This window comes from Halichoerus grypus, chromosome 4 (assembly GCF_964656455.1).
Source record: "Halichoerus grypus chromosome 4, mHalGry1.hap1.1, whole genome shotgun sequence".
Classification (NCBI taxonomy): Eukaryota; Metazoa; Chordata; class Mammalia; order Carnivora; family Phocidae; genus Halichoerus; species Halichoerus grypus.
This window is the reverse complement of record NC_135715.1, coordinates 62,299,376-62,322,482: the sequence shown is the minus strand read 5'-3', so window position 1 is coordinate 62,322,482 and position 23,107 is coordinate 62,299,376. Positions and strand designations below refer to the sequence as shown.

The window sequence follows — 23,107 nt, the reverse complement described above, 5'->3', positions numbered from 1 at the left end:
GGTTGTATCAATGTTAATATCCTGGTTGTGATATTGTTCTATGATTTGCAAGACATTATTGTTGAGGGAAGCTAGATGAAGGATACATGTAATCTCTTTGTATTTCCCACAACTGCAAGTCAATCTATAATTATCTCAAAATAGAACGTTTTAAAAAATGAAACAAAACCCCCAGAAAGTCAGTTTTTATTGTAGAAATTGTAGTAATACCTTAGGTTGGATCCCAAACCCAGCTAATAGTAAGAATTATTGGGGGGGGATTGTTGTAAGAATACAGACTCTTTGACCATATCTCAGACCTACTTGATCAGAATTTTGTGGGATAAAAGCCAGGAATCTCCATCTTTACAAACTTCCCAAGTGATATCGACTAGGTTTAGAAACCACTGTATAATATTATGCACTGCTTTTCTTCAGTTTTACATGTAGTACTTTTTGTTTACATAAAATTTCAAGAAGCACATAGGTCCCTCTTACCAAGATGATAGCAGAAGAATAGACAATCCTCTACATATACTCTTCAGGGAGAGTTCTGAATAAGATTAGGGAAAAATTGAATAAGAATGAGAGGAACTTGGGATACTGAATTTAAAAAAAAATTAAAAAAAATTATCAGGCTGACAAGTTATGCCTGAATTAACCTACTAGAAAGATGGTTGTTTTGAGGTTCTCCCTAACAAGGGAAGAGGCTGTTGTATGGAGGAGAACTCTAGAAGGAGAATGGGGACAGGTATGAGCATAAAAAGGGGACACGCTAATTAGAGATACTTGGGTGCTGTTTTGGATGTGCGATTTACTTTAAAAATGGAAGATCTTCTGTTACTATGCATAGTTGTTTGAAGGCCTTAAATGTAGCACTGAGAGTTGGGGCATGATGAGAACCTTCATTTTAAGTTGCCAAAGTGGTGGAAAAACCAAAATGGCCAGATACAGAGATTGGAGAGGAGAATAGATAAAATGACATTTCAAAAAGCAGAAGTAACTTAAAGGTTTATGGGAGGATTTTTTTTTTTTGAGGGTGCTTGGGTGGAGACCAATAGAAATGTCTCTTAAAAGACAATGTATGGGGCGCCTGGGTAGCTCAGTCGTTAAGCGCCTGCCTTCAGCTCAGGTCATGATCCCAGGGTCCTGGGATCGAGCCCCGCATCGGGCTCCCTGCTCTGCGGGAAGCCTGCTTCTCCCTCTCCCACTCCCCCTGCTTGTGTTTCCTCTCTCGCTGTGTCTCTCTCTGTCAAATAAATAAAATCTTTAAAAAAAAAAAAAGACAATGTATATCTCTTGTGCCTCTCTGACATAAATAGGTATTGCACGAATAAAGGCAGGAATCCTACAGTCTATGAGCTGACACTAGCACAACTGAATTAATGGAGATATTGTTAATTTGGAAACTTTACCTAAAAAGCAGAGCCTGTGTCCCACACACAAAGTAATTTAAAAACCTGACTGGGGTAAATGAATACATATAGGCAATTAAAAATAGGTGTCGTGGAAAGAAACAGTGTGCCAGGTTCTACACAAGCTTGAGTATTGACTGATGATCAGTCAGTCACATGCCAATTGTTACTGTCTTGGTTGTTGCCCTTTCCCCCATTTCTCTTAGCACTGGAGAGGACAAAAGTCTGAGATCAAGGCAGCCTGTATTTGGAACTTCACTAGAAAAACCTATGTGGTGGGATTATCTATCCTATTATGCACATTGGACAGCATTTGCCCCATGCTTTCAAGGGTGGAGGAAACAGATGTTAGTATAATGACCCCCTGCTGCCTAAGTCCCTCCATGTGAGGAGGCAGCCAGCTGTATGCAGAGGGCATACTCCCCTCTGCCCATCAGATGCTCACCATGTAGGGAAGGGACTCCCTGCTCTTGCAGCATTTCTCTAGAGCTGTGGACTCTCCAAGTAGAGCTGTAATCACTGGCCTTCTATGGAGAGAAACTGAGACTTCTGCCACCAATATTTGCTAAGAGATTAAGTGACATTAGACAGTGTTCATTGTGAGAACTTAATGAGTTCTGGGACCTTAATCTACTGTGATGCATCAGCCTCAGGGTATGTCATATTTGTTAATGTTCTTTTTATCCATAAATTTTTGTAATATGTTGTAGCCAGAGTTCTTGAGAAGGGAACTGTTGCTAATTTATTGGGCTATGGAAGAAAATTGTGAAGGTGCCTGGTGGGAAGTGCAGAAGTGCATGCCTCTTGTAAGGTCATCTAAGTCTTTTGTGCATGTCCAGTGGAATGAGAGTTGCATGGGTGGAGGTAAGCTACTTACAGCCCATGGGAAGACCCTATCCCAGTTAGTGGTTTATACACGATGAGGGATACCTTTATCTCAGTTCTGCTTCCTGGCCCTCAGAGGTTGAGGAAGAATCAGTCTTCTGCCTTGTGGATACTGGGCTTGGAAACTGGGCATTTTAGAGGGTAATTACCTCTGAGGTCAAGTGTGGTGCTCCTATTTCCAATTTGTGATACTGAATCTGAACTTTGGGAACAGAGATGTGGCTTACTTGGCCAGAATCATCTCTCTAGAGAACGCATCTCCCATGCTATTCCAAGCCCTTCCCTATACCTTCTTAGCACTCGTATTTAAACCAAATCACTGGTCTGGCTCTAAAAGACTACAAGAATGCATCATCGTAAACTTTAAAGCCTAATCCTTAATTACTGACAGTCTTTTTAGTATTTCTTCACAGGACTCTCTAGATCAGACCCTTCAGATCTTTGGGGCGTGTACTTTATTGTGCTGTACATTGGCACACCCCTATCCTAACATACTAGAGTAGAATGGTAAACCATTAGTCAGCTGGCTCAAGGGGGTAAAGAATGTAGGCATTGCTGGATAGGTCTACAATTTCCTACAGGTGAACAATTCACACAATACTGTCCTTAAAATTCCAATACCATTCTACTTGGGAGCTTAATAAACATTTTGGGAACTAAGCCAACATTACTCTCCCATACCTGCCCTTTCTTATCAAAGGAATAAAGACCAAGATTGCTCCTCTGCAATTTTATTGTTAGCTTTTCTTTTCCTGGGTTAAGGACTTTCCCTTAGCCTAAGAAGCTCAACCCAACACCAGCACCCCAGTCTCATTTTCCTAACCAACATCCGCACCAAGTCTCTTGGGTGTGAGATAACATTTAATCAAATCAGTAAACACTGGGCCGTGATCTGAAACACTTGTGAATACAAGGATTGTGTCCCATCCACCTGGCTTTCTTACTATAGGATTAATGTGTTGAAATAGGGCTGGAGATCCTGTGACAAAGATCAGGTTTACCATAAACACTGTGATTTATTCCTCCCTGGAGACTTTTAATAGACAGGCTGTCCTGTTGCCCTGGTGTTGTAATTCCAGGTCAGTAACAGAAGTAGAGAATTAAATGGGAGCTCAGTGACAGCTCGAGTTCCTAGTTGGTTCCCACCTCCAGCTCCACACTTCTAGTAAGTGGCTGAGTTATATATCACCACCACTGCCAGGAGCTACTCTTCTCATGTCACTTTCTGATTGTAGGTCCTTGCATTCTGAAGAGCTTTCCAAATGTTCTTTTCAGCTCTTCTTTATAAAGCCCCATGAGGGGTGTAAGGAACACCTCTTTTGAATGTATAGGATATCCTGCAGGTGTGAAATGTCTCAAAATATGTAACAGCATGCACTCGGGGGCACATGCTTCTGAAAATTGGCCACGGCATTCTCTCTGGGACTTGTCCCTCGAGCTTCTATGAGGTCCAAGTTGATGTCCCCTGTGTAAGAAATACCGTGCCAGTCCAGAGGGTGGACGGTGAGGCGACGGCAGTGCCCCCCACACCTGGCCTACTTTCTTCAAACCACCTCATGCTGCTCCTTGCCCAAGTCAGCTGTGTATTGGTCTGCTCACAGTGCCCTCACACACTTTCCCACTTCTCTTTTTCTTATATTATTTCATCTTTACCTTTGCCTGTTTACCAACATAAATTACGATGCCTTAACCTCTGAATGCCAGCTCCTTTCTACCATCAACATCCAGTTCAGGTTCCTCTTTATCATTCATCCAACACACATTCACTGAGTACCTGGTACATACCGACTGGCATGCTAGGTTTGGGGTACCCACTGGTGAGTAAACAAGCATGCTCTCTGCCCTGTGAAGCTTACAGCCTAGAGGGAGGCAGACAATTCACTGGAAAGCAAACAAATAAGTAATAAGGAATGAGCAATGAGACAGAATCATAAGGCGAACCTATTCAGAGAGGGTGGTGACATTTAAGCTAAGACCTGAAGAATGAGGAGAAACCAGGTGTCCTTTGAGAGTGAGTAGGGACAGAGCACCTGGCAGAATGAGCAGCATGTCAGGTGCTGATGTATGTTTTAGAAAGCTAGGTGCGGACAACAGATGGGAGGAGGACAGGAATGGAAGTGGGGGAGACCAGCGGGTGGCTGTGGAAGGAATCCAGAGGAAAATGATGGAGGAGAATGGTGGCAGTGACAGTGGAGAGAAGTGATAACGGAGAGAATTGGTGTAAGAGATTAAGAGGAGCCAAGAGTGGATCATTCCAAGCAATTTAAGCCCCTACTGACTCTTTCAGCCTAGTGCCAGGTACCCAAAAAAGATCAAAACATGTTTGTTCCTTTTCTTTTTCTTTTCTTTTCTTTCTTTCTTTCTTTTTTTTTAAGATTTAGCAATTCTATACACCATTTGGTTGACAGTAACTCAGATAATATCCTGTGACATCTCTTCCACTTTTTTAAATCAAACATACTGGAACATATCATCAGATAAACACTAAAAAGTACACCATTTGCCATCCTAGGAAAAAGTCAACTTAGCTCTTTGAGGAGATAATTTTTTTCTCTGATAGCAAAGCCATAGTAACAAAAAGGAAGCATCAACTGTAGTTTCTCTTTAAAATTTTAACTTTATCTGATATTATATTCTTGATTACTCAGATACTGATGTTCTGGGGTAATATTAATTTTAGGCGATTTTCCAAAAGTTCCAAGTCTATTTCTGGCATGACCCTTACTCATGATTGGAGATCAGAGGGTGAACGGCAGAATTGCACTGGATGGGGCATGCCAAGGTTAAGCCAGAGCTGTGTGGCTGTATTGCAAGGAGCCAATCAAATATGGTCACAGTCAAGCTTGTTTGCACAGCAGAAGCAGAGGACTCTGCTTGATTGTTGGAGGTAAGGAGACAGGGGGAAGGAGAAAAAAGTTGCTGGAGGAGAAAGCTGAGTGAAGATTGTTCTCCATCATTTGTGGATCAGTTTGTCCAACTGGAGATTTCAGGTCAGACTCTACCCGAGTTTCCTGTACAACCAATGGAGGTCTGAGAGCTGGAAGATGCCAGGTGGACTTGTAGGTGGCTCACCTAAAGAGTGTTCTGGGTGAGATCCCCCAGGGACAAGTCTTGGGCCTGAATGGAGACTTTTGAGCAGGAAGGTTTGGAAGAACCATGCATAACATGCTGGTGGGTTTGGGATGAGATAGCTCAAGAAATGTGGGAAAGTCCCAGCAATCAGTTATCAATACTGGGGGGGGGGGAGGGGGAATCTTTCATTTAAAAAAATAGTCTTCATATAAATGCTTCTATTCTATCAACATGTGCAAAAAGTTGTGAAATCAACTGAGTATTAAATATTCCGCTGTACCGAAAATAGCAAAACAACAAACACAGGTTATTCAGTCTTTCCACTTTGGAAAAAGAAACACTGCCTCAATTCAACCCATAATTTAAGCCTGCGATGTGATCACGGGCTCTTGCTAGACTAGGGGCGTGGTCTGAATGAGCGGCTTTGCTACTGGTCATTCCATGCCCGTAGAAAGAGCTCCAGTATGGCCCCCGCTGTGGGGGAAAGACCGTGTCTAAACAGCTGCAGCTGAATCAACTGACTGAAGGTTCGGGTGAACCTAATTAGCTGTGGTATGGCTGCTTGAGGAGGCCCCACGGTTGGGCCATGAGCCTTGGCTCTGCCCCTTGCCTGGCCCTCGCAAGTCCTTCAGCCGTTCTAATGACTGTATTCTGCGGCCCTTATTCCGTTCACCCGCAGGACAGACATGCTCCTTTATTTTTCAAGTCCTAAAGTGAACATAAATACTGCCAGTCAAAAAGTACCAACTGAGAAAGTGGAAGAGAGAATGAGCGAAGAATCGCTCCCCAGTGACGTCAGCGTGGGAACGCAAAATTTCTAGAACTAGGTACTTTCATTTTTCAGTGTTACGGGTTTATTGTGCTTCCCCTTTCATACAAATATGCTGCTTTTTTCGGTTCTGGGCTTAGCCTGTGGGTCCCACCCTAGTCCCCAGAGAACGCATGATGGCTATCATTTTCCTCCACGTACTGGAAAGAAAACAAATTAGCAGGAGACCTTCCTGACTTAGGAGTTTTATAATGATAATACTCAGTTACAATAGTAAAATGATTTTTTTTTACCAATTTATTTCTATGATTCATTTTCTTACTATGTTGATGCATTAAAAAAAAAAAAGACTGCCGAGCAAATTCACTACTATAATTTAGTAATCTATCCTAACGCATTATTTAAAGGCTTTTTACAATTTATATGTTTTTCCTGGCAAACTAACCAGATGTTGATTACCAAGATACTTTAAGTTTCAAAAGGAAATACTTTTGCTTCTCTCATGGCCTCTGGAAAAGTGATAAAAGGATGGTTACTCAAACTGGATTTCTGTTGAGTAACTGTTGCTTTTCTGTCCAGATGAGTTTGCTGAATTGGCATTCCTTTTAAGTTTCTTACAGGAGCCATATAGTCAAGGTATTCTTTGGGCTGAAGTTGTACAAAACTTAAACATAGAGCAGACCATTAACCCGGGCAGGTGTGGCTGCTTTGGGAATTGCGTGCTATTGTAAACAAAAAAAACAGTGCTTCAGATCCCTGTGTTAGGGGTCTCCCACATTTGACTCCTCACCAGGGCCAGGTGAGGGTCAGAAGCTTCTGGTCAGAATGTTACTCTCCACCATGTGTTCTCAGCATCGTGTGCACACCTCATGATGGCATTAATCCCTTCGAAGGTAAACATATTCTTATATGTTGGTTTCTTCACTCAATCGTGAGGGTTGAGGCAATATAGGGGAAGGACGGGGTTGGGTTCAAATCCATTTAGGCCACATTTTAGTTGTGAGACACAGGTTGAACTAGATAACCTCCCTAAGTCTCCTTTTTAAATCATTTGGTTAAAAGAGAGAGAGAGGATAATAATGCCTTTATCTCAGGCTTGAATAAGGAACAGATATGTACTTACCTACATATGGTACTCAAGAAGGTACATACATATGGTGCTCAAGAAGTGTCTACCCCTCATTTTCACTGTTCTTTATCTTTTAGTAAATCAGTGCTTAGCCCTTAGTAGGGGATGCAATAGATTCACGTGCGATACGTAAATTAATGAAGACGAGGAGAAGAAGGAGTCCTCAAGAGTTTTGAGAAGGAAGTTTGTCTGGAATACACTTCACTGTCTTTAACCCAGTCAGCTTCTTCACCCAAATTCCTGACACTGTACGCACGTCCAAGGTTTACATAGTGTTAGCCTGAGAAGAGCAGTGGAAGGGGAAGGTAGTGGCTCTGGCCTTTCCCTCTTATTTTTGAGTTAGTTAGTAGGTTGAGTTAGTTAGGGACCACTGTTCTATATGTAAGTCTAAATTCATCAGAATGGGAAAAAAATAGATATTTCTCAAAATTATTGGTGGCAAGTAAGAAGGAAAGTTCACAGTGTTACAAAATGTGTCCCCAGACAGCTGAGGATGAGCCCTTGATTATACTGGGGCAAGCTTCAAGGGGACTGGATCTCAACTCCCCACCCGCCATTTTGTAGTACCAAGTACTTTCCATAAGCTTTCTTTTTTTTTTAAGCTAAAAAATAGACTTACACATCCATCACTATTATTTAATTTGTTCAAAATAGTCTATTTCTTTCTCTGTGTCTTCGCCTGTTGCTCTGAGAGCAGAAGGTGATGAAAGGAAAGCCTCTTCAAAGAAGATGAAAAGCCCCCTTGTTATGAAACATCTCATTTTCCATGGTTAAATACTATTCAGAATACAGGTAAAGCCCTGAGTAGTTTCCCTGGTGTTTGCCAAGCCCAAAGCCGCAGACGGTCGAGAGGGGCAGAACATGAGCAATGAGGGAATGTGGGCTCAGGGATTCCATGTTTGGACAGATGGCTTCAGGCAGTGCTGCTAGCCAGAGAAAGCAAAAGTCCACGCCTGGAGCACCAGGCCCCAGGAGACCAAGTGCAGACGTTTGCGCCAACTGCGTGAGGTCATGGGGAGAGCCAAGTATGAAGACAGGATTCTCAGTCATCATCACCCGCAAAGTGTCAAGAGGAAAGGAGAGTGGTTTTAGTCATAAACTGGATAAATGGATTATTTTTCTTGAAGAAGAGTATTTATGAGAATGAAGTCATATGAAAAGGGTTATCAAAATAAGAAGCAGTAGTGACAAATTTGGGTGGGTGGGAGTGGTAAGGGGTATTAATCTTGCTTCCTTGGTATCCCCTGGCCGTTATGTGTTCTGGGTGTAGACCTGGTTTATTAAATAGGTTTTATTTGATGTGTCCACCTGGATCACAGTGGGTAATGGCTGCCTGGGGTGCAGGGAAAGAATCTGGTGATTGATTACTGATGTCTGCCACAGGACAGGAAATAGGGATAGTTACATTAATGCCCTTTACTGGCCATCCCTGGTCTAGAACTCAGCTTCCTCATCTTGAAAACAATGCCCACCAAAGTTATGTGAATTATTCTAAGCCTAGGGTGTAACCAATGAGTGTATTGTTTGAGGGTTATTGTAGGGATATTAAATTCACTTGCTTATTACGCTGTATTTAGCATTCAAGTAAATGGAAGTATTCAACCTTCTGCATTATTCATCATAACCCACTCATTGTGCATAGATATCTTGGGATTATAGTAGTCCTGGCATTAAGTCATCAGTCACATAATGCAGTGGTACCTGATACGGCCTTACAGGATTATACGCTTTCATTGGTTGGGGTTTTACAATGTGATGTCAAACTGAAACACTGCATAGTTAATTATATATATAAAAAAATGGGACACTTGCAATTGTCTTGGAGATCTGTATTTGTCTATTTATCTATTTTCAAAATGTGCAAGATGAAGCATTAGCTACAAGTGAGATAAGCCTGTTTTAAACAACTGCTTCATAACAAATAAGCTTTTTGATTAGAAGACCTTCAAAAAATAGTCCTAGTCTCAAGGATCTGGAAGAGTCCTTGAGAAGCTGACTAATTTTCTAACCACCCTTCATATTCAGGCAGGACTTCACATGAAGGGCTTCTGGAATTATTTTGCACAATTTTCATCTTTAAACTTCCTAAAGCAGATTTGACAGTCTCCTTGAATAACCTATTACACAACAGATCCAAGTTTTGTGGGGCCTGGAGCTCATACAAGTTTGGGGGTTCCTTTTAAAGAAAAATGGATACAAAAATCCATTTTACAAATTGTACATAAACGTAAGACATATAAACACATCACCAAGTCCCCTACCAGGGCTTTGGAAGGGGCTTGTAGCCCTGAAGCATTAACTTTATCAGCTTTGTATTCTTTTTTTTTCTTCAAGTTTTTTTAAATTAAAAGATTTTTTTTTTTTAATTTTAAGTAGGCTCCGTGCCCAACATGGGGCTTTGAACTCATGACCCTGCAATCAAGAGTCACATGCTCAATGGACTGAGCCAGCCAGGCACCCCTAACTTTTTAAATTCCAGTTAGTTAACATGCAGTGTGATATTAGTTTCAGGTGTACAATATAGTGATTCAACACTTCCATACCCGCTGCTCATCACAAGTGCCCTCCTTAATCCCCATCACCTAGTTCCCCCACCCCTGCCACCTCCCCTCTGGTAACCAGTAGTTTGTTCTCTATGGTTAAGAGTCGGCTTCTTGGTTTGTCTCTCTCTCTCTTTTTTTTCCCCTTTGTGTGTTTGTTTGTTTCCTAAATTCCACATACAGGTGAAATCATATGATATTTGTCTTTCTCTGACTTATTTCACTTAGCATAATACTCTCTAGCTCCAACCATGTCATTGCAAATGGTAAGATTTCATTCTTTTTATAGCTAATATTCCATTGTATGATATACCACATCTTCTTTATCCATTCATCAGTCGATGGACACTTGGGCTGTTTTCATAATTTGGTTATTGTTGATAATGCTGTTACGGAACCTGGACTGGATTGCCTGACAGAAGAACCAAGTGGCACCCGGAGATCTTGGGGACTGGAAGTTTATTTAACGCCGGCAGGCTCAGAGGAGAGCGATCTCCAAAAGCACAAACAAAGGGGGCAATTATACACTTCTACTTCCGCATACTTGGCACTTATGGCACGTGCGAGGAGTGGGGCAGGGAGAAGAACCCGGAAGAGCCCTGGGGCAAGGACTGGGACTCTCTCATTGGCTCGGTTGGCCATCTTAGGACACAGATTTTCCTTATCATTCCCCCTTTTGATGCCCCTTTAAACACCTAGTTTAGAGGGCATCATCTTCATCTTCTAAGGGGCGATATAGTGAGTAAGGAGTAACTGGAGTCTGATTTTAGCAATTTGAGCAGTGATAAACCTAGTAAGGGCATTAAGAATATAAGGACCAAATGCCACTATGAGGAGAAGTGATAGGAGGGGGCTGACGAGGGAGGCGAACCAAGGGAACCACTGTGAGAGGGTATCCCACCAAGTTGTCTGCTGGAGTGTTTCCCACCGGCGATGTACCTGTTCCTGTAATTGGGTCGGAGTTTCTTGGACCACCTCCGACTCATTAGCATAGAAACAATATTTCTCCTGTAAGAAGAGGCAGAGGCCCCCCTTGCACGGCCATGAACAAGTCGAGCCCACGCCTGTTTTGGAGGACCACTGAGGCCAGTGAATTGAGTTGGTGCTGCAGGACCAGGGCTGACTGAGTGAGGGCCAAAAAATCTGCTGTGAGTTGTTGAGTTAACCCCTGGTACTGAGCCTGAGACATCTGACACCAGTGGTCCTGAGGGCAACACCTGACGTGGCCAGCAGCCTCACGATAGGAGGGATGGCCGCGGGGGAGTGCCGAGGGTGGCTAGGAGGTCTCCATATGAGTGGGGCATCGCTCCCAGAGGACTGAAAGATCAGGTAAGAGACTGACAAGTGTGCATGATTGATCGCACGGGGTGATGGAGATGTATACACCTTGATCACAAGCCAGAAAAGTGTTGTTCGGCGCACAGACCTGACTATGGCCCATGATGGGAGAGGAAGAGTTGCCATACAGTGGTACCGGAGCCAGAAAGGGATAATCTGAGGTCCCTGGTGCCGAGGTGGGAGGTGACATGGTAGATTGGTTGAGGATGACACCTAGGTATTGGACGGGACTGGGCTTTATGCAGATCCAGCAGTCAGATGCTAAGGGTGGATTCGAGGGGTTAAGCACTTGGTAGGAGGCATTAATCATACCTAACAGTTGTGCTATAGATGCTTGCTGCATGTGGATGGGGGACCCAGGGATGCGCCAGGGTGAGTTATTTCCTGTCTGACTCTGGGGGTTGACTGTAAGGCTTGGAGTGGACATGGACTTAATCATAAATTTGGCCATGGGGTCGGTTCCCATAGGGTGATATTGGCCCAACAGGAGAATGATTCCTGTAGCCCATGATGTGGCACTGGGTTCTAAGATTGAGAGGGTGAGTGGTATATAGTGATTGTTAGGGCAAGAGGTGGCATTGCATGACAAGGAAATCCAGATGTCACTGCGCTGTTTGAGGTGCCACCACCTGGTGGACCATCGTTCCATTCCCGTCCAAGTCGCCACCCATGACTCGCATCCCCCAGCTTGTGAGCAGAACTGAGGGCAGGTGTTTGGCTGTTGAGGCGTAGGGCCCCCACAGATGTAGATATCTACCAGCTGGTAACCTGAATGAGGGCCATGGTAGGAACACCATCTATGAGGTTCCCAGGAGGTATTAAGAAGCTGGCATCCATAAAAATGGAGGTTAACCTTTGGTGTGTGCCCATCCCAGGTGGAAGAAGTCAGTGGGGGAACTGGTGCAGGATTGGGGGGTTAAGTTGGAAAGTCCATTTGCCAATAACAGTGATACGAGAGTTTGCCCCCCTTGCCTGGTTGGGCAAGCTAGAGGCAGTGAGGAGGAACAGCACACCAGGTAGCAGAAGACCGGGACTGACTAGGGCCAGGAAAACCATGATGAAATGTGCTCAGGAGTAGACAGCAGAGGGTCAATAAAAGTGGGATCTACGACCTTAGGTAGAGGGAGCCATCGTGGCTAACCCGTCAGCAGATGAAACCCGTGGACAAGTGAGTGCAGTAATACACCCTAGGGACACCCAGTAAGCAATGACAATAGTAAGTCTCTGAAGGAAAGTCCAGTCAGGAGGGGCAACAGTGTGGAGTCCAACTCCCAAGATGAGCGAAATCACGCTGATGAGAGCCAGGGACCGCGGTGAGCAGGTGTCCATCAGTTGGTGGGGTCTCGTCGAATGTGAAGCTGGAGAGGGTTTGTGAAGCCTGGCTGGATTCTCCACTGGCACCATTCCTCGTCCGAATGATGAGCTTTGTTCACTCTCTAGTGGTGGACCCTGAGACCTTGAGGGCAGTAGGGGCGGTTAGAACAACAGTGTGGGGCCCTGTCCACTGTGGTTTGAGGGGGTATTTCTTTCAATCTTTGACCCAAATGGAATCCCCTGTCTGGAAGGAGTGTACCTGAGACCCTAAGGAGACTGGGGCCCTCTCAATGGTGTACTTTTGTAATTTATTTAGGGTGGCCCCCAGGGCCTGAAGCTGCTCCTTTATCCCTTTATCTCCAACCTGATGCAAATTTCCTGGAAGGCTTCCCAAGCACAGGGGAGGCCATCCACATATTAATTTGAATGGGGGGAAACCTGATGTCCTGGGCGTGCAGTGAGCACGCAGGAGAGCTAGGGGTAGCAGATCCGGCCATGGGAGGTTAGTCTCCTGACAAAACTTTGCTAAAGTTCCCTTGAGAGTGCGATTCATTCGCTCTACTTTCCCTGAACTTTGGGGCTGGTAAGAGGTATAGAGCCTCCAGGTGATGTTGAGAGATTTGGTCAAGACCTGTACAATGTCTGCCACAAATGCGGGTCCATTGTCACTATGGATTGTTAATGGCAGGCCGAACCGGGGCACGATCTCCTGAAAGAGGACTTTAGCTACTTCCCGGCTTTGCTCTGTCCTGGTCAGGAAGGCTTCGACCCACCCAGAGTATGTGCATACTATTACTAGGAAACATCTGAACCCCCTGCTCGGTTGCACATCTGTGAAGTCTACCTCTAGATCTTTGAAGAGGGTTGCTCCCATCCTCTGGACACCTGGCGGGGGCCGTGGTGCAGACCGAGCATTATTTGTAGCACATGTTATGCATCGTTCACTCGTTGCTCGGCACAGTGCTGGCAGCTGACTGATGTAGTAGTGCTTCTTGAGAAGGGCCTCTAATGCAGTTTGTCCCAGATGAGTGAGTTGGTGGTATTCCTTGACTAGAGGCCCTCCAGTTGCTGTTGGAACAAAGATGCGCCCATCTGGCGTCATCTACCATCCCTTTTCAGTCAGGGTGGCTCCCTCGGCCATAGCCCATTCCTTTTCCTTTTTAGTGTAGCTGGGTGGAGGGACTTCTTCCGGGGGTGTTAGGGCCATGGTGAGGGAACGGGCTCTGTCCATGTCCTGACTGGCTGCAGTCTTGGCTGCCTCATCTGCCAGATGATTTCCCCACACTATGGGGTCGGCTCCTTTCTGGTGTCCCTTACAGTGCAGGATTGCTACTTCCTTTGGAAGCCAGACGGCTTTGAGGAGTCTCAGCATCTCCTCTTTGTTCTTGATAGCTTTTCCTGCTGCTGTTAGGAGGCCCCTTTCCTTGTGGATATCTCCATGTATATGTACAGTAGCAAAGGTGTACTGAGAGTCAGTATAGATGTTGACTCACTTGCCTTCACCGAGGGTGAGGGCTCGGACTAAGGCATATAATTCAGCCCATTGAGCTGACCATCCAGCTGGTAATGCCTTAGCTTCTAGCACTTCAGTGGTTGTGGTTACTGCATAACCCACTTTCTGGGCACCCTCTTGTAGGTAACTGCTGCCATCGCTGAACAGTGTGAGCTCTGGATTCTTTATGGCTTGATCCTGCAGATCTGGACGGTTCACATAGACTTCATCAGTCACCTCAGAGCAGTCATGGGCTGGTTCCCCCTCTTCCGTGGGGAGAAATGTTGCTGGATTTAATGTCCTTACTGTTTCCAGGGTGACCCATGGGTTTTTGCAGAGGAGCCCTTGGTATTGTGCTAGCCAAGAGTTGGAAAGGAAGCGGTGTCCCTGTGCGTTCATGAGGGACACAACTGCATGAGGGACCTTGACGTTAAGTTGTTGCCCCAGGGTAAGTTTGTCCACCTCCTTGATGAGTAGGACTGTGGCTGCCAGCACCCTGAGGCATGGTGGCCATCCTGCTGCCACGGGATCCAGCTTCTTTGACAGGTAAGCGACTGGCCATTGCCAGGGTCCAACAGTCTGGGTGAGTACCCCAAGTGCTACTTTTTCCTTTTCATGCACAAAAAGATTGCAGGGTTTTTCTACATCTGGTAGTCCCAGGGCTGGAGCCCGCCCCAGAGCAGTCTTTATCTCTGTGAAAGCAGCTTCTGCTTCCTCAGTCCAGGTAGGGGGTTCTCGGTCTGGTCCCCCTAAGAGATCATAAAGGGGTCTTGCTATTGCCGAGAATCCAGGGATCCAGATGCGGCAGAATCCTGCAGTCCCCAGGAATTCTCGTAGGCCCCTTTTTGTCTGGGGCTGTGGCAGGGAGATGATGACCCTTTTCCTCTCTGCCCCTATTTCTCTTTTCCCTTGGGTGAGGAGGAACCCAGGATATCGGACCTGTTGTTGGCAGATTTGTGCCTTCTTCTATGAGGCTGGGTATCCCGAGTCTGACAGGAGCTGTAGGAGGTTCTTTGTGCCTTTTGTGCAGTCTTCTTGTGTGTCAGTGGTGAGGAGGAGGTCATCCACATACCGGAGGAGGGCACATCGTGTGGCCTCTCTTGGGAAGCTGGCGAGGTCTGTGGCCAGCACTTCCCCAAAGAGAGTTGGTGAGTTTTTAAACCCCTGCAGGAGGTGCGTCCAAGTCAGTTGCATCTGGTGCCCTGTATCAGGTTCAGACCATTCAAAGGCAAATAGTGGCTCACTCTGGGGAGCTAAGTGGAGGCAGAAGAAGGCATCCTTCAAATCTAGGCAAGTGAACCATCTGGCCGACCCTGGGATTTGGCCAAGGAGGGTGTATGGATTCGGGACCACTGGGTGCAGAGAGATGGTCACCTTGTTGATGGCCTGCAGGTCTTGAACTGGTTGGTATCCCCCTCCTGGCTTCTTCACTGGCATGAGTGGAGTATTCCAGGCCAACTGGCACTCAACTAGAATACCTGCTTCTTTGAGTTTGGTCAGATGTCCTTGGATGCCGATCTTAGCTTCTTGTGGAAGGGGGTATTGCCTTTGCCTCTGAGGTTGGTCTCCTGGGATCAGTTCAACAATGATAGGGGCCCGATTCTGGGCTAGTCTAGGTGGGTTGTTTTCAGCCCATACTGAAGGGAAGGCAAGTCTGAACTCCGGCAGGCTGCTCGGTTGGGCCCGGGCACAGAATAGCCTCCATTCTTCTTCCCTTGGCATGGTAATTGCTAGTATTAGAGACCCCATCTCCTCTTGCCTTGGGTTCAATCGGAGGCTAGTGTGTCCAGTGGGCTCAAAGGTTATCTGAGCCCTAAGCTTGGAGAGTATGTCTCGGCCCAGAAGAGGGATGGGGCAATCTGGCAGATAAAGGAATTCATGTCAGACCTGGTGGTCCCGAGTTCACACTGGCGAGCCTTGCAAAAGGGCTGCTGTATCCGCCCGCGTCCCAGTGGCCCCGAAGACGGTCGCAGTCCTTTTGCTGAAAGGTGCCACTGAGGAGGTAACAACAGAGTGCTTGGCGTCAGTATCAACCATAAAAGTCACTTGTTGGCCCCCCACCTTCATTTTGACTGTGGGCTCATGGGGGCCAAGGAGGAAAGAGCCCGGTCCCCCTCAGTCTCAGTCCATTCCCGCAAGGCCTATGAGGTCCTCCTCTTGGGATTCTTCCTTGTAGCAGCTGGGCTTTTGAGCCTTTCCCCAGTGGGGACATTCGTTTTTCCAATGCCCTTTCTCTTTACAGTAGGCATATTGATCCCTTGCCAAGGGGGTTCTAGGCTTCTCCCCTTTTGGTGGTTGGGGTCTCCCATCTTTGTGTTGTCCTTTTCTCTCAGGGCAGTGGCAAGGAGGCTGACTTTCTTTTTCATCTTTTTGTTGGCTTCCCGTTCGGCTGCGACCTCCCTGTTCATGTAGACCTTATTGGCAATCTCTACTAGTTGGGTGATGTTCATCCCGGCAAAACCCTCTAGTTTCTGAAGTTTTTTTCTGATGTCTGGGGCAGCCTGAGCCACAAAGGAGGTATTTACCATCTGTTGGCTTTCCTTTGCCTCGGGGTCAAATGGAGTGTATATCCTGTAGGCTTCACATAGTCTTTCGTAGTAGTCCCGGGGGACTCCCCTGGTTATTGAGTGACTGAGGATACCTTAGTCATGTGTATGGGTTTCTTAGCTCCTGCCCGGATTCCCCAGAGGAGGGCTTCCTGGTACCAGCGGATGTGGGCCTGTCCCTCAGTTGTGGTGAAGTCCCATGCTGGGCGCTCTTTGGGTGTGGCTGTATTAGCCCAGGCAGCAGGGTTGATGACTCCCGCTGGTGCGTGCTCTTCCAGGTACTGCCATGCACCTTTCATTATTCTCCTCCTTTCCTCTGTGTTAAACAGGGTGCGGAGTAACTGTTGGCAGTCTTCCCATGTTGGCCGATGAGTCTGGAAGAGGGATTCTATGAGGTCTACCATAGCCTGTGGTTTCTCAGAGTAGGATGGGGTGTTATGTTTCCAGTTGAGGAGGTTGGTGGTGGAGAAGGGCTGATAATACATCATGGAATGGCCACATTGGACCGTCCTGTCTTCATTGTGCCTCTCGGGTTCCCGCGTCTCTCGTACCGGCATTTGGAGGGTGCTTGCGCCCAGCCTGGGGCTCAGCCTGGCTGCTGGTACTGGAGAAAGTGGATCTTTTGGGCCTGGGGGTGCTGGTGGATCCTCTGGGCCTGGGGGCGCCAGTGAAACCGATGGCGGCAGAGTGTCTGGAGCTGAAGGGCCAGGTGTAGGCAGTCTTGGGGGTATGTACGGTGGGGGCAGAGTCAGTTCATCCTCAGGATCTCCAGCTAGGATTTGTGGAGACTGGGGCTTTTGCTGATTTTCTTTGGGTCGCTTGGATGAAGCTTGATTAAGACCCTGGCCTGTCCCTGCCTATTGCAAGCAAATCGCACCCAGGGGGGAAGGGTCTGAACAATTCCTAACCAGGAGTCAGTGTACGGAAACTGGTCAGGGTGTCCTGGTTCTCCCATTATGACTTGCCATACTCGATGACGATGAATCATTGGGACATCCAGTGTCCCTTCTGAAGACCACCCGACATCAAAGGTGGGCCATTCCAATTCACATAGGGTTCTCAACTTGCCGGGGTTCATCCTGACTCCATAGTCTCCTGAAAACCCCTTCTTGAAACTTTTGATCATGGTCTCTAGAACCATAGGTTTACTCTGCCCTGACCCCATGGTGATGTCCCTGTGTGCTGTGGTGCAGAGACAGACAAAGCGGGGAGGGGTGCCTCCTGAGATGAGGAGACCAATCAGATGCCCATTTGGCTGTGTCCCAAAGGAGCTTAGGTGAGGCTTAGCCGTAGGGGTCTCAGTGTTGTGACTTACGATTGGAAACTATTCCGATGCCTCCATAGACCGTATGCCGTTCACCACGGAATCACAGACGGGCCCACTCAGACTCCGTGGGCTTCTGGGGACCTTAAGGGTGCCGGCCCGTGGAGTCACAGAATCAGTCCGCTTGAGCAAGCCAGGTCGAACTGCACATTCACGCACACATTCACAGTCCAGAAGTTATTACATTCCCTCCCTGGGAATCCCTACCTGTGAGATCTCTAAGATGTCTCTGGGAGGTGATCAGGCTTCCCTTCCACCCCAGTGTGGGTGGGCCTGTCTAGGTCCTGGGGCCCCAGGCGTTACCAGAATCCAACGTCGGGACCAGGTCCTCACCTGCCAAGTCTCCTCGAGTCCAGCGGGAACAGTGGAGCAGGGCCAGCCCGAGGTAACCGGAGTGGGAGATTGCCGAAAATTAGGCAGGGCACACCTTCTCCATTAGGATCCCTCATTCTGTCACTGCTCCAAACCAGTGGCAACAATGGGCCAGCAGGAAACCAAATGTTAACGGAACCTGGACTGGATCACCCGACGGAAGAACCAAGCAGCACCAGGAGATCTTGGAGGATAAGAGGTTTATTTAACGCCAGTGGGCTCAGAGGAGAGCGGTCTCCAAAGGTCTGAGCCCCGAGCACAAACAAAGAGGTCAATTTATACACTTCTACTTCCGCACACTTGGCACTCTTGGCACGTGCGCAAAGTGGGGCAGGGAGAAGAACCCGGATGGTGCACACGGGAAGCAGAGCAGGGAGAAGGACCCGGAAGAACCCAGAGGCAAGGACTGGGACTCTCTCCCTGGCTCAGTCGGCCGTCTTAGGACACAGATTTTCCTTATCAATGCTGCTATAAACATCTGGGTGTGTGTATCCCTTTGAATTAGTATTTTTGTATTCTTTGGGTAAATACCTAGTAGTGCAATTGCTGGATAGTGGGGTGGCTCTATTTTTACTTTTTTGAGGAACCTCCATGCTGTTTTCCACAGTGACTGCACCAGTGTGCATTCCCACCAACAGTGTAAGAAGGTTCCCCTTTGTCCACATCCTCGCCAACATTTGTTTCTTGTGATGTTGATTTTAGCCATTCTGACAGGTGTGAGGTGATATCTCCTTGTAGTTTTGACTGCATTTCCCTGATGTTCAGCGATGTTGAGCATCTTTTCATGTGTCTGTTGGTCATCTGGATGTCTTCTTTGGAAAAATGTCTATTCATGTCTTCTGCCCATTTTTTAATTGGATTATTCATTTTTTGAGTGTTGAGTTTTATAAGTTCTTTATATATTTTGGATATTAACTCTTTATCAGATATGTCATTTGCAAACATCTTCTCCCATTCCATACGTTGCCTTTTAGTTTTGTTGACTGTTTTCTTTGCTGAGACCTGAAATCATCAAAATCCTAGAGGCGAACACAGGCAGTAACGTCTTTGACCTCAGCCGTAGCAACTTGTTTCTAGATATGTCTCCTGAGGCAAAGAAAGCAAAAGCAAATATAAACTATTGGGACTTTGCTTTGTATTCTTTTTTTAAAAGATTTTGTTTATTTATTTGAGAGAAAGAGACAGAGATAGCAAGAGAGAGCATGAGCCGGAGGAAAGAGGGAAGCAGGCTCTTCACTGGGCAGGGAGCCTGAGCAGGACTTGATCCCAGGACCCTGGGATCATGACCTGAGGCCAAGGCAGACACTTAACCGACTGAGCCACCCAGGTGTACCCAGGTTTGTGTTCTTAATAGTCAGTAATGTGGACTAACTTCTTAATCCTGCTGGAATTGAGGAAATAGCTACCTATACACTTATCTAAGGTAAGAAAGAATATAGCAAATTCTGATTTCATCTCACACATTCTTCTAGGAATGGGAGTCCAAGTAGTAAAATGTGTGAGTGGGTAAATTTTTTAATTTGTTTTCAAGACTATATGCGATTCCTGATAGAATATTCTTTGACACACGTGAGCATATACAAAGAGCAGTAGAAAGTTTATCTATGATAAAAAATTCGGGCTTCTGAAAATAATGAAATTTTTAATTTTCCTTTCCTCTTCCCCTTCCACTCCTTTCCACTATGATTTCTTTTCTTTCATTTTCTTTTTTATTCCTCTCCTCCTCCAGCTCTTTATGCTTCTATCCTTGTTTCTCTTTTTTTTTTACCCTTTTCTCTCTCTTCTCCTTAAAACTACATATTGAAAATTCTAAAATATCACAACTAAAATGTCAACTATAAGAAGAAGTTAGGTTCATTGTTCCCACATACCCTTTTCTTATTTTTACTTATAATTTTTTTTTGAGAGAGAGGAAGGGGTGCAGAGGGAGAGAGAGAGGGGGAGAATCTCAAGCAGACTCCGTGCTGAGCATGGAGCCCGACTTGGGGCTCGATCCCACATCCCCAAGATCATGACCTCAGCCGAAACCAAGAGTTGGATGCTTAACCAACTGAGCCGCACAGGTGCCCCCTATACTTATAATTTTTTTAGGGTTATTAAGGAAACTCACATTAATTGTACACCCACGATAAGACCTGAAAGCCTAACACTCAGCAAGACAAGAGTAGGTGAAAATAAGGTAGCAGCCAAGCCCCGAAAGTACAGGTATTAGATGTAGATACATTTCTTGTATCTGCAACTCCAAATCCGGGGATGAATCACCAAAACATACAGAAGAAAAACAAATGCTGTTTTTAATTTTTTTTTTCCAGAAAGCATTCTATTTTGGTTTCTTTCAAACTAGGTCTGCAGACATTTTTTGGAGCTTTGCGATTTTTTTTTCCCTTAACAGGTATCTTTATTACTGAAATTTAGAAACATTGTTTTACTAAAAATTTAAAACATGAAATATTTCAAATCTCAGAAAGTAATATGACACCAAAAGAGCCCATCGATCAAATCTGGCAGATTTGTTATATGGTTTCTGATCTCTAGTTTTTTTTTTTAAAGGTATCAAACATTTCACATATATAGTTAAAGTCCCTCTTCTAGGCTCCCTTTCTCTTTCCGCTCACCTTAGAGTTAACCACCAATTAGATGGTGGTGGAAACACTTTGTGACTTCACGGATGTTTTCTACAGTTGCATTTTATCAAGTTGTACGAAGAATTCATTTTTTTTTTTTTGCTCCAAAAATAGATTAAACATCTATTGTTCATCCATCTATTTTAGATACAAAGGTGAAAGTGCAGAACAAAAAGTACTGAAAAGAGATTAGGATTACTTAATTAAATTAATTAATTAGTTAGAAATTAATTAAATCACACACTCAACAAAACCAAGTACACACAAAGTTTTGGTTCACATTCTTTCAATGATAAATGTCAAAGGACATGTGATGGGTTAAAGAGGGGCAATTCTGATTCACCTAATCCTGACACATTCTTGGTATTACTGTCAAAATCATAGATAAATTGGGACCTGGGACCACAAGTTCTGACTGCCTAGACTTGTCCAGGGAACCTTGGCATGACCTTGGGGATGTCAACAGCCCTGGCTCTTACACTATCATTGGTGACATATTGATGAAAGGAAACATTTTCTTCTCACAGAGGCATTATTAGTATGGGACCTTTGAATAAAAGCTAACTCTATTCCAGGCTAAAGATGAGACTAATGTTAAATGGAGAAGAACAATGAACATATTCTTAATTGGGGATCTTGCTTGTTGAAAATTAGGAAGAACAATCACTTATTAGTTAAAATGATGCTTTGCATCTTAATTGCGGCCAAGATATATTATGTAAAATATTGAGAGAGAGTGATGAGGCCACAAATATAACAATATTGATGTAGGTTGGGATTTCCAAGCACTAGTCATTTCTCAGTTTAGTGAAACTAAAAACCAGAAGATTTAGAAGATGGAATAAAAACAAGAAATAATTGCAGTTATCAATATGAGAGTAACAGTATTCCATGAATACATTTGCTAATTATTTTATCTTCACTGACCTCACCTTCTAAAGTAGATCATCTTTAAGATCTTCATTAATACCTGGACTTTCTTCTCTTTAGGCACACGGTCCTTTGGATGTATAGTCATAATGGATGCATTTGTATAAGAAGTGTCTTGAGGGGCGCCTGGGTGGCTCAGTTGGTTAAGCGACTGCCTTCGGCTCAGGTCATGATCCTGGAGTCCCTGGATCGAGTCCCGCATCGGGCTCCCTGCTCGGCAGGGAGTCTGCTTCTCCCTCTGACCCTCCCCCCTCTCATGTGCTCTCTCTCATTCTCTCTCTCTCAAATAAATAAATAAAATCTTAAAAAAAAAAAAAAGAAGTGTCTTGAAAGTTACACTGTGACCAAAATTTTGAGATGAAAGCAAAATACATTGTTATTATTTAATACTTAGATGACATAGCAAAGATTTAGGAACTAATATGTTTACTAGTTGAGACTTAACTAGTAACTGAGAACACAGAGTTAATTCCTTTTACTTTTTTGTACTAGCGAGGACTCTTTTGGTAGGAAGATTTGTTTCAGTGACAATCACTACTGGAAATCGAGGATCTGATTGTGTGGTTTTAATCTCAGCACCGGGCAGCTGAACTACCTGTAATGCTCTAGCTTTCAAGTTACAATCGCTGGCTCACAGTTTGCCTGAAACAGATAGAAAAGGCAGGTTAATTATGTTTCCAGTTACAGAGAAGTATCAGTGCTCCTCAGACCACTGACTGCAACTTCACAAACTAGGTTAAAATACAAAAGTATATTAAAGGGATATGTATTTACAGTTTTACTTTTTAAAGATTCATAGCCTCAATATATTCTTTTTTAGTACTTTTATAAAATAACATCCTGGATGATAAAAAGATTTACAAACTGCCACTGTAAAACAAATCTATACGCTGCCCAAGTTAGTTTTAGGCAAGATGATTTTTTTCACATCAGCTAAGATAAAATTAGTTTAACTTTGAAATGATGTCTAAGAGTATGTTTTACTTTTCACCCTGTGCCGGCCACAGATCCAACATGAATACATGTGGCACATGGATAGAAATGCTCACAGATGTAAGCATCTTTTGCTGAAGTTTTCAAAGTAACAAACTTCCAAATTAAGAAAGTTGCATAACTCAATGATTATTTCAGCCAGGTCTATGGACATTTGGAATTCGGTTAGCACTATGGAAGTGGGAATTAAAATGGTTTTTAATTTCCAAAAAAGTACTAGTACATGTGATTTTTCTGGACAGGAATCATTGTTCAGTATATTCTTAAGTCCACTGAAGGCAACAACATACAGCACTATGTTGAGCAAGCTATTTAATCCTGCACATTTTATTTCTTCATTTGTAGAGTAAGAATAAGAGCAGTCCTGGGGCGCCTGGGTGGCTCA

At 44.8% G+C, this 23,107-nt stretch overlaps 1 long non-coding RNA gene across 1 annotated transcript; it reads left to right on the top strand.

Annotated features, from left to right (window-relative positions):
* The first annotated feature begins 5,032 nt into the window (after nucleotides 1–5,032).
* On the top strand, nucleotides 5,033–22,035 carry LOC118549995 (uncharacterized). Its single transcript, XR_004924353.2, has 3 exons — nucleotides 5,033–5,166; nucleotides 6,031–6,178; nucleotides 21,790–22,035. It is a non-coding gene; the product is annotated as an uncharacterized LOC118549995 (long non-coding RNA).
* Nucleotides 22,036–23,107: the final 1,072 nt, after the last annotated feature.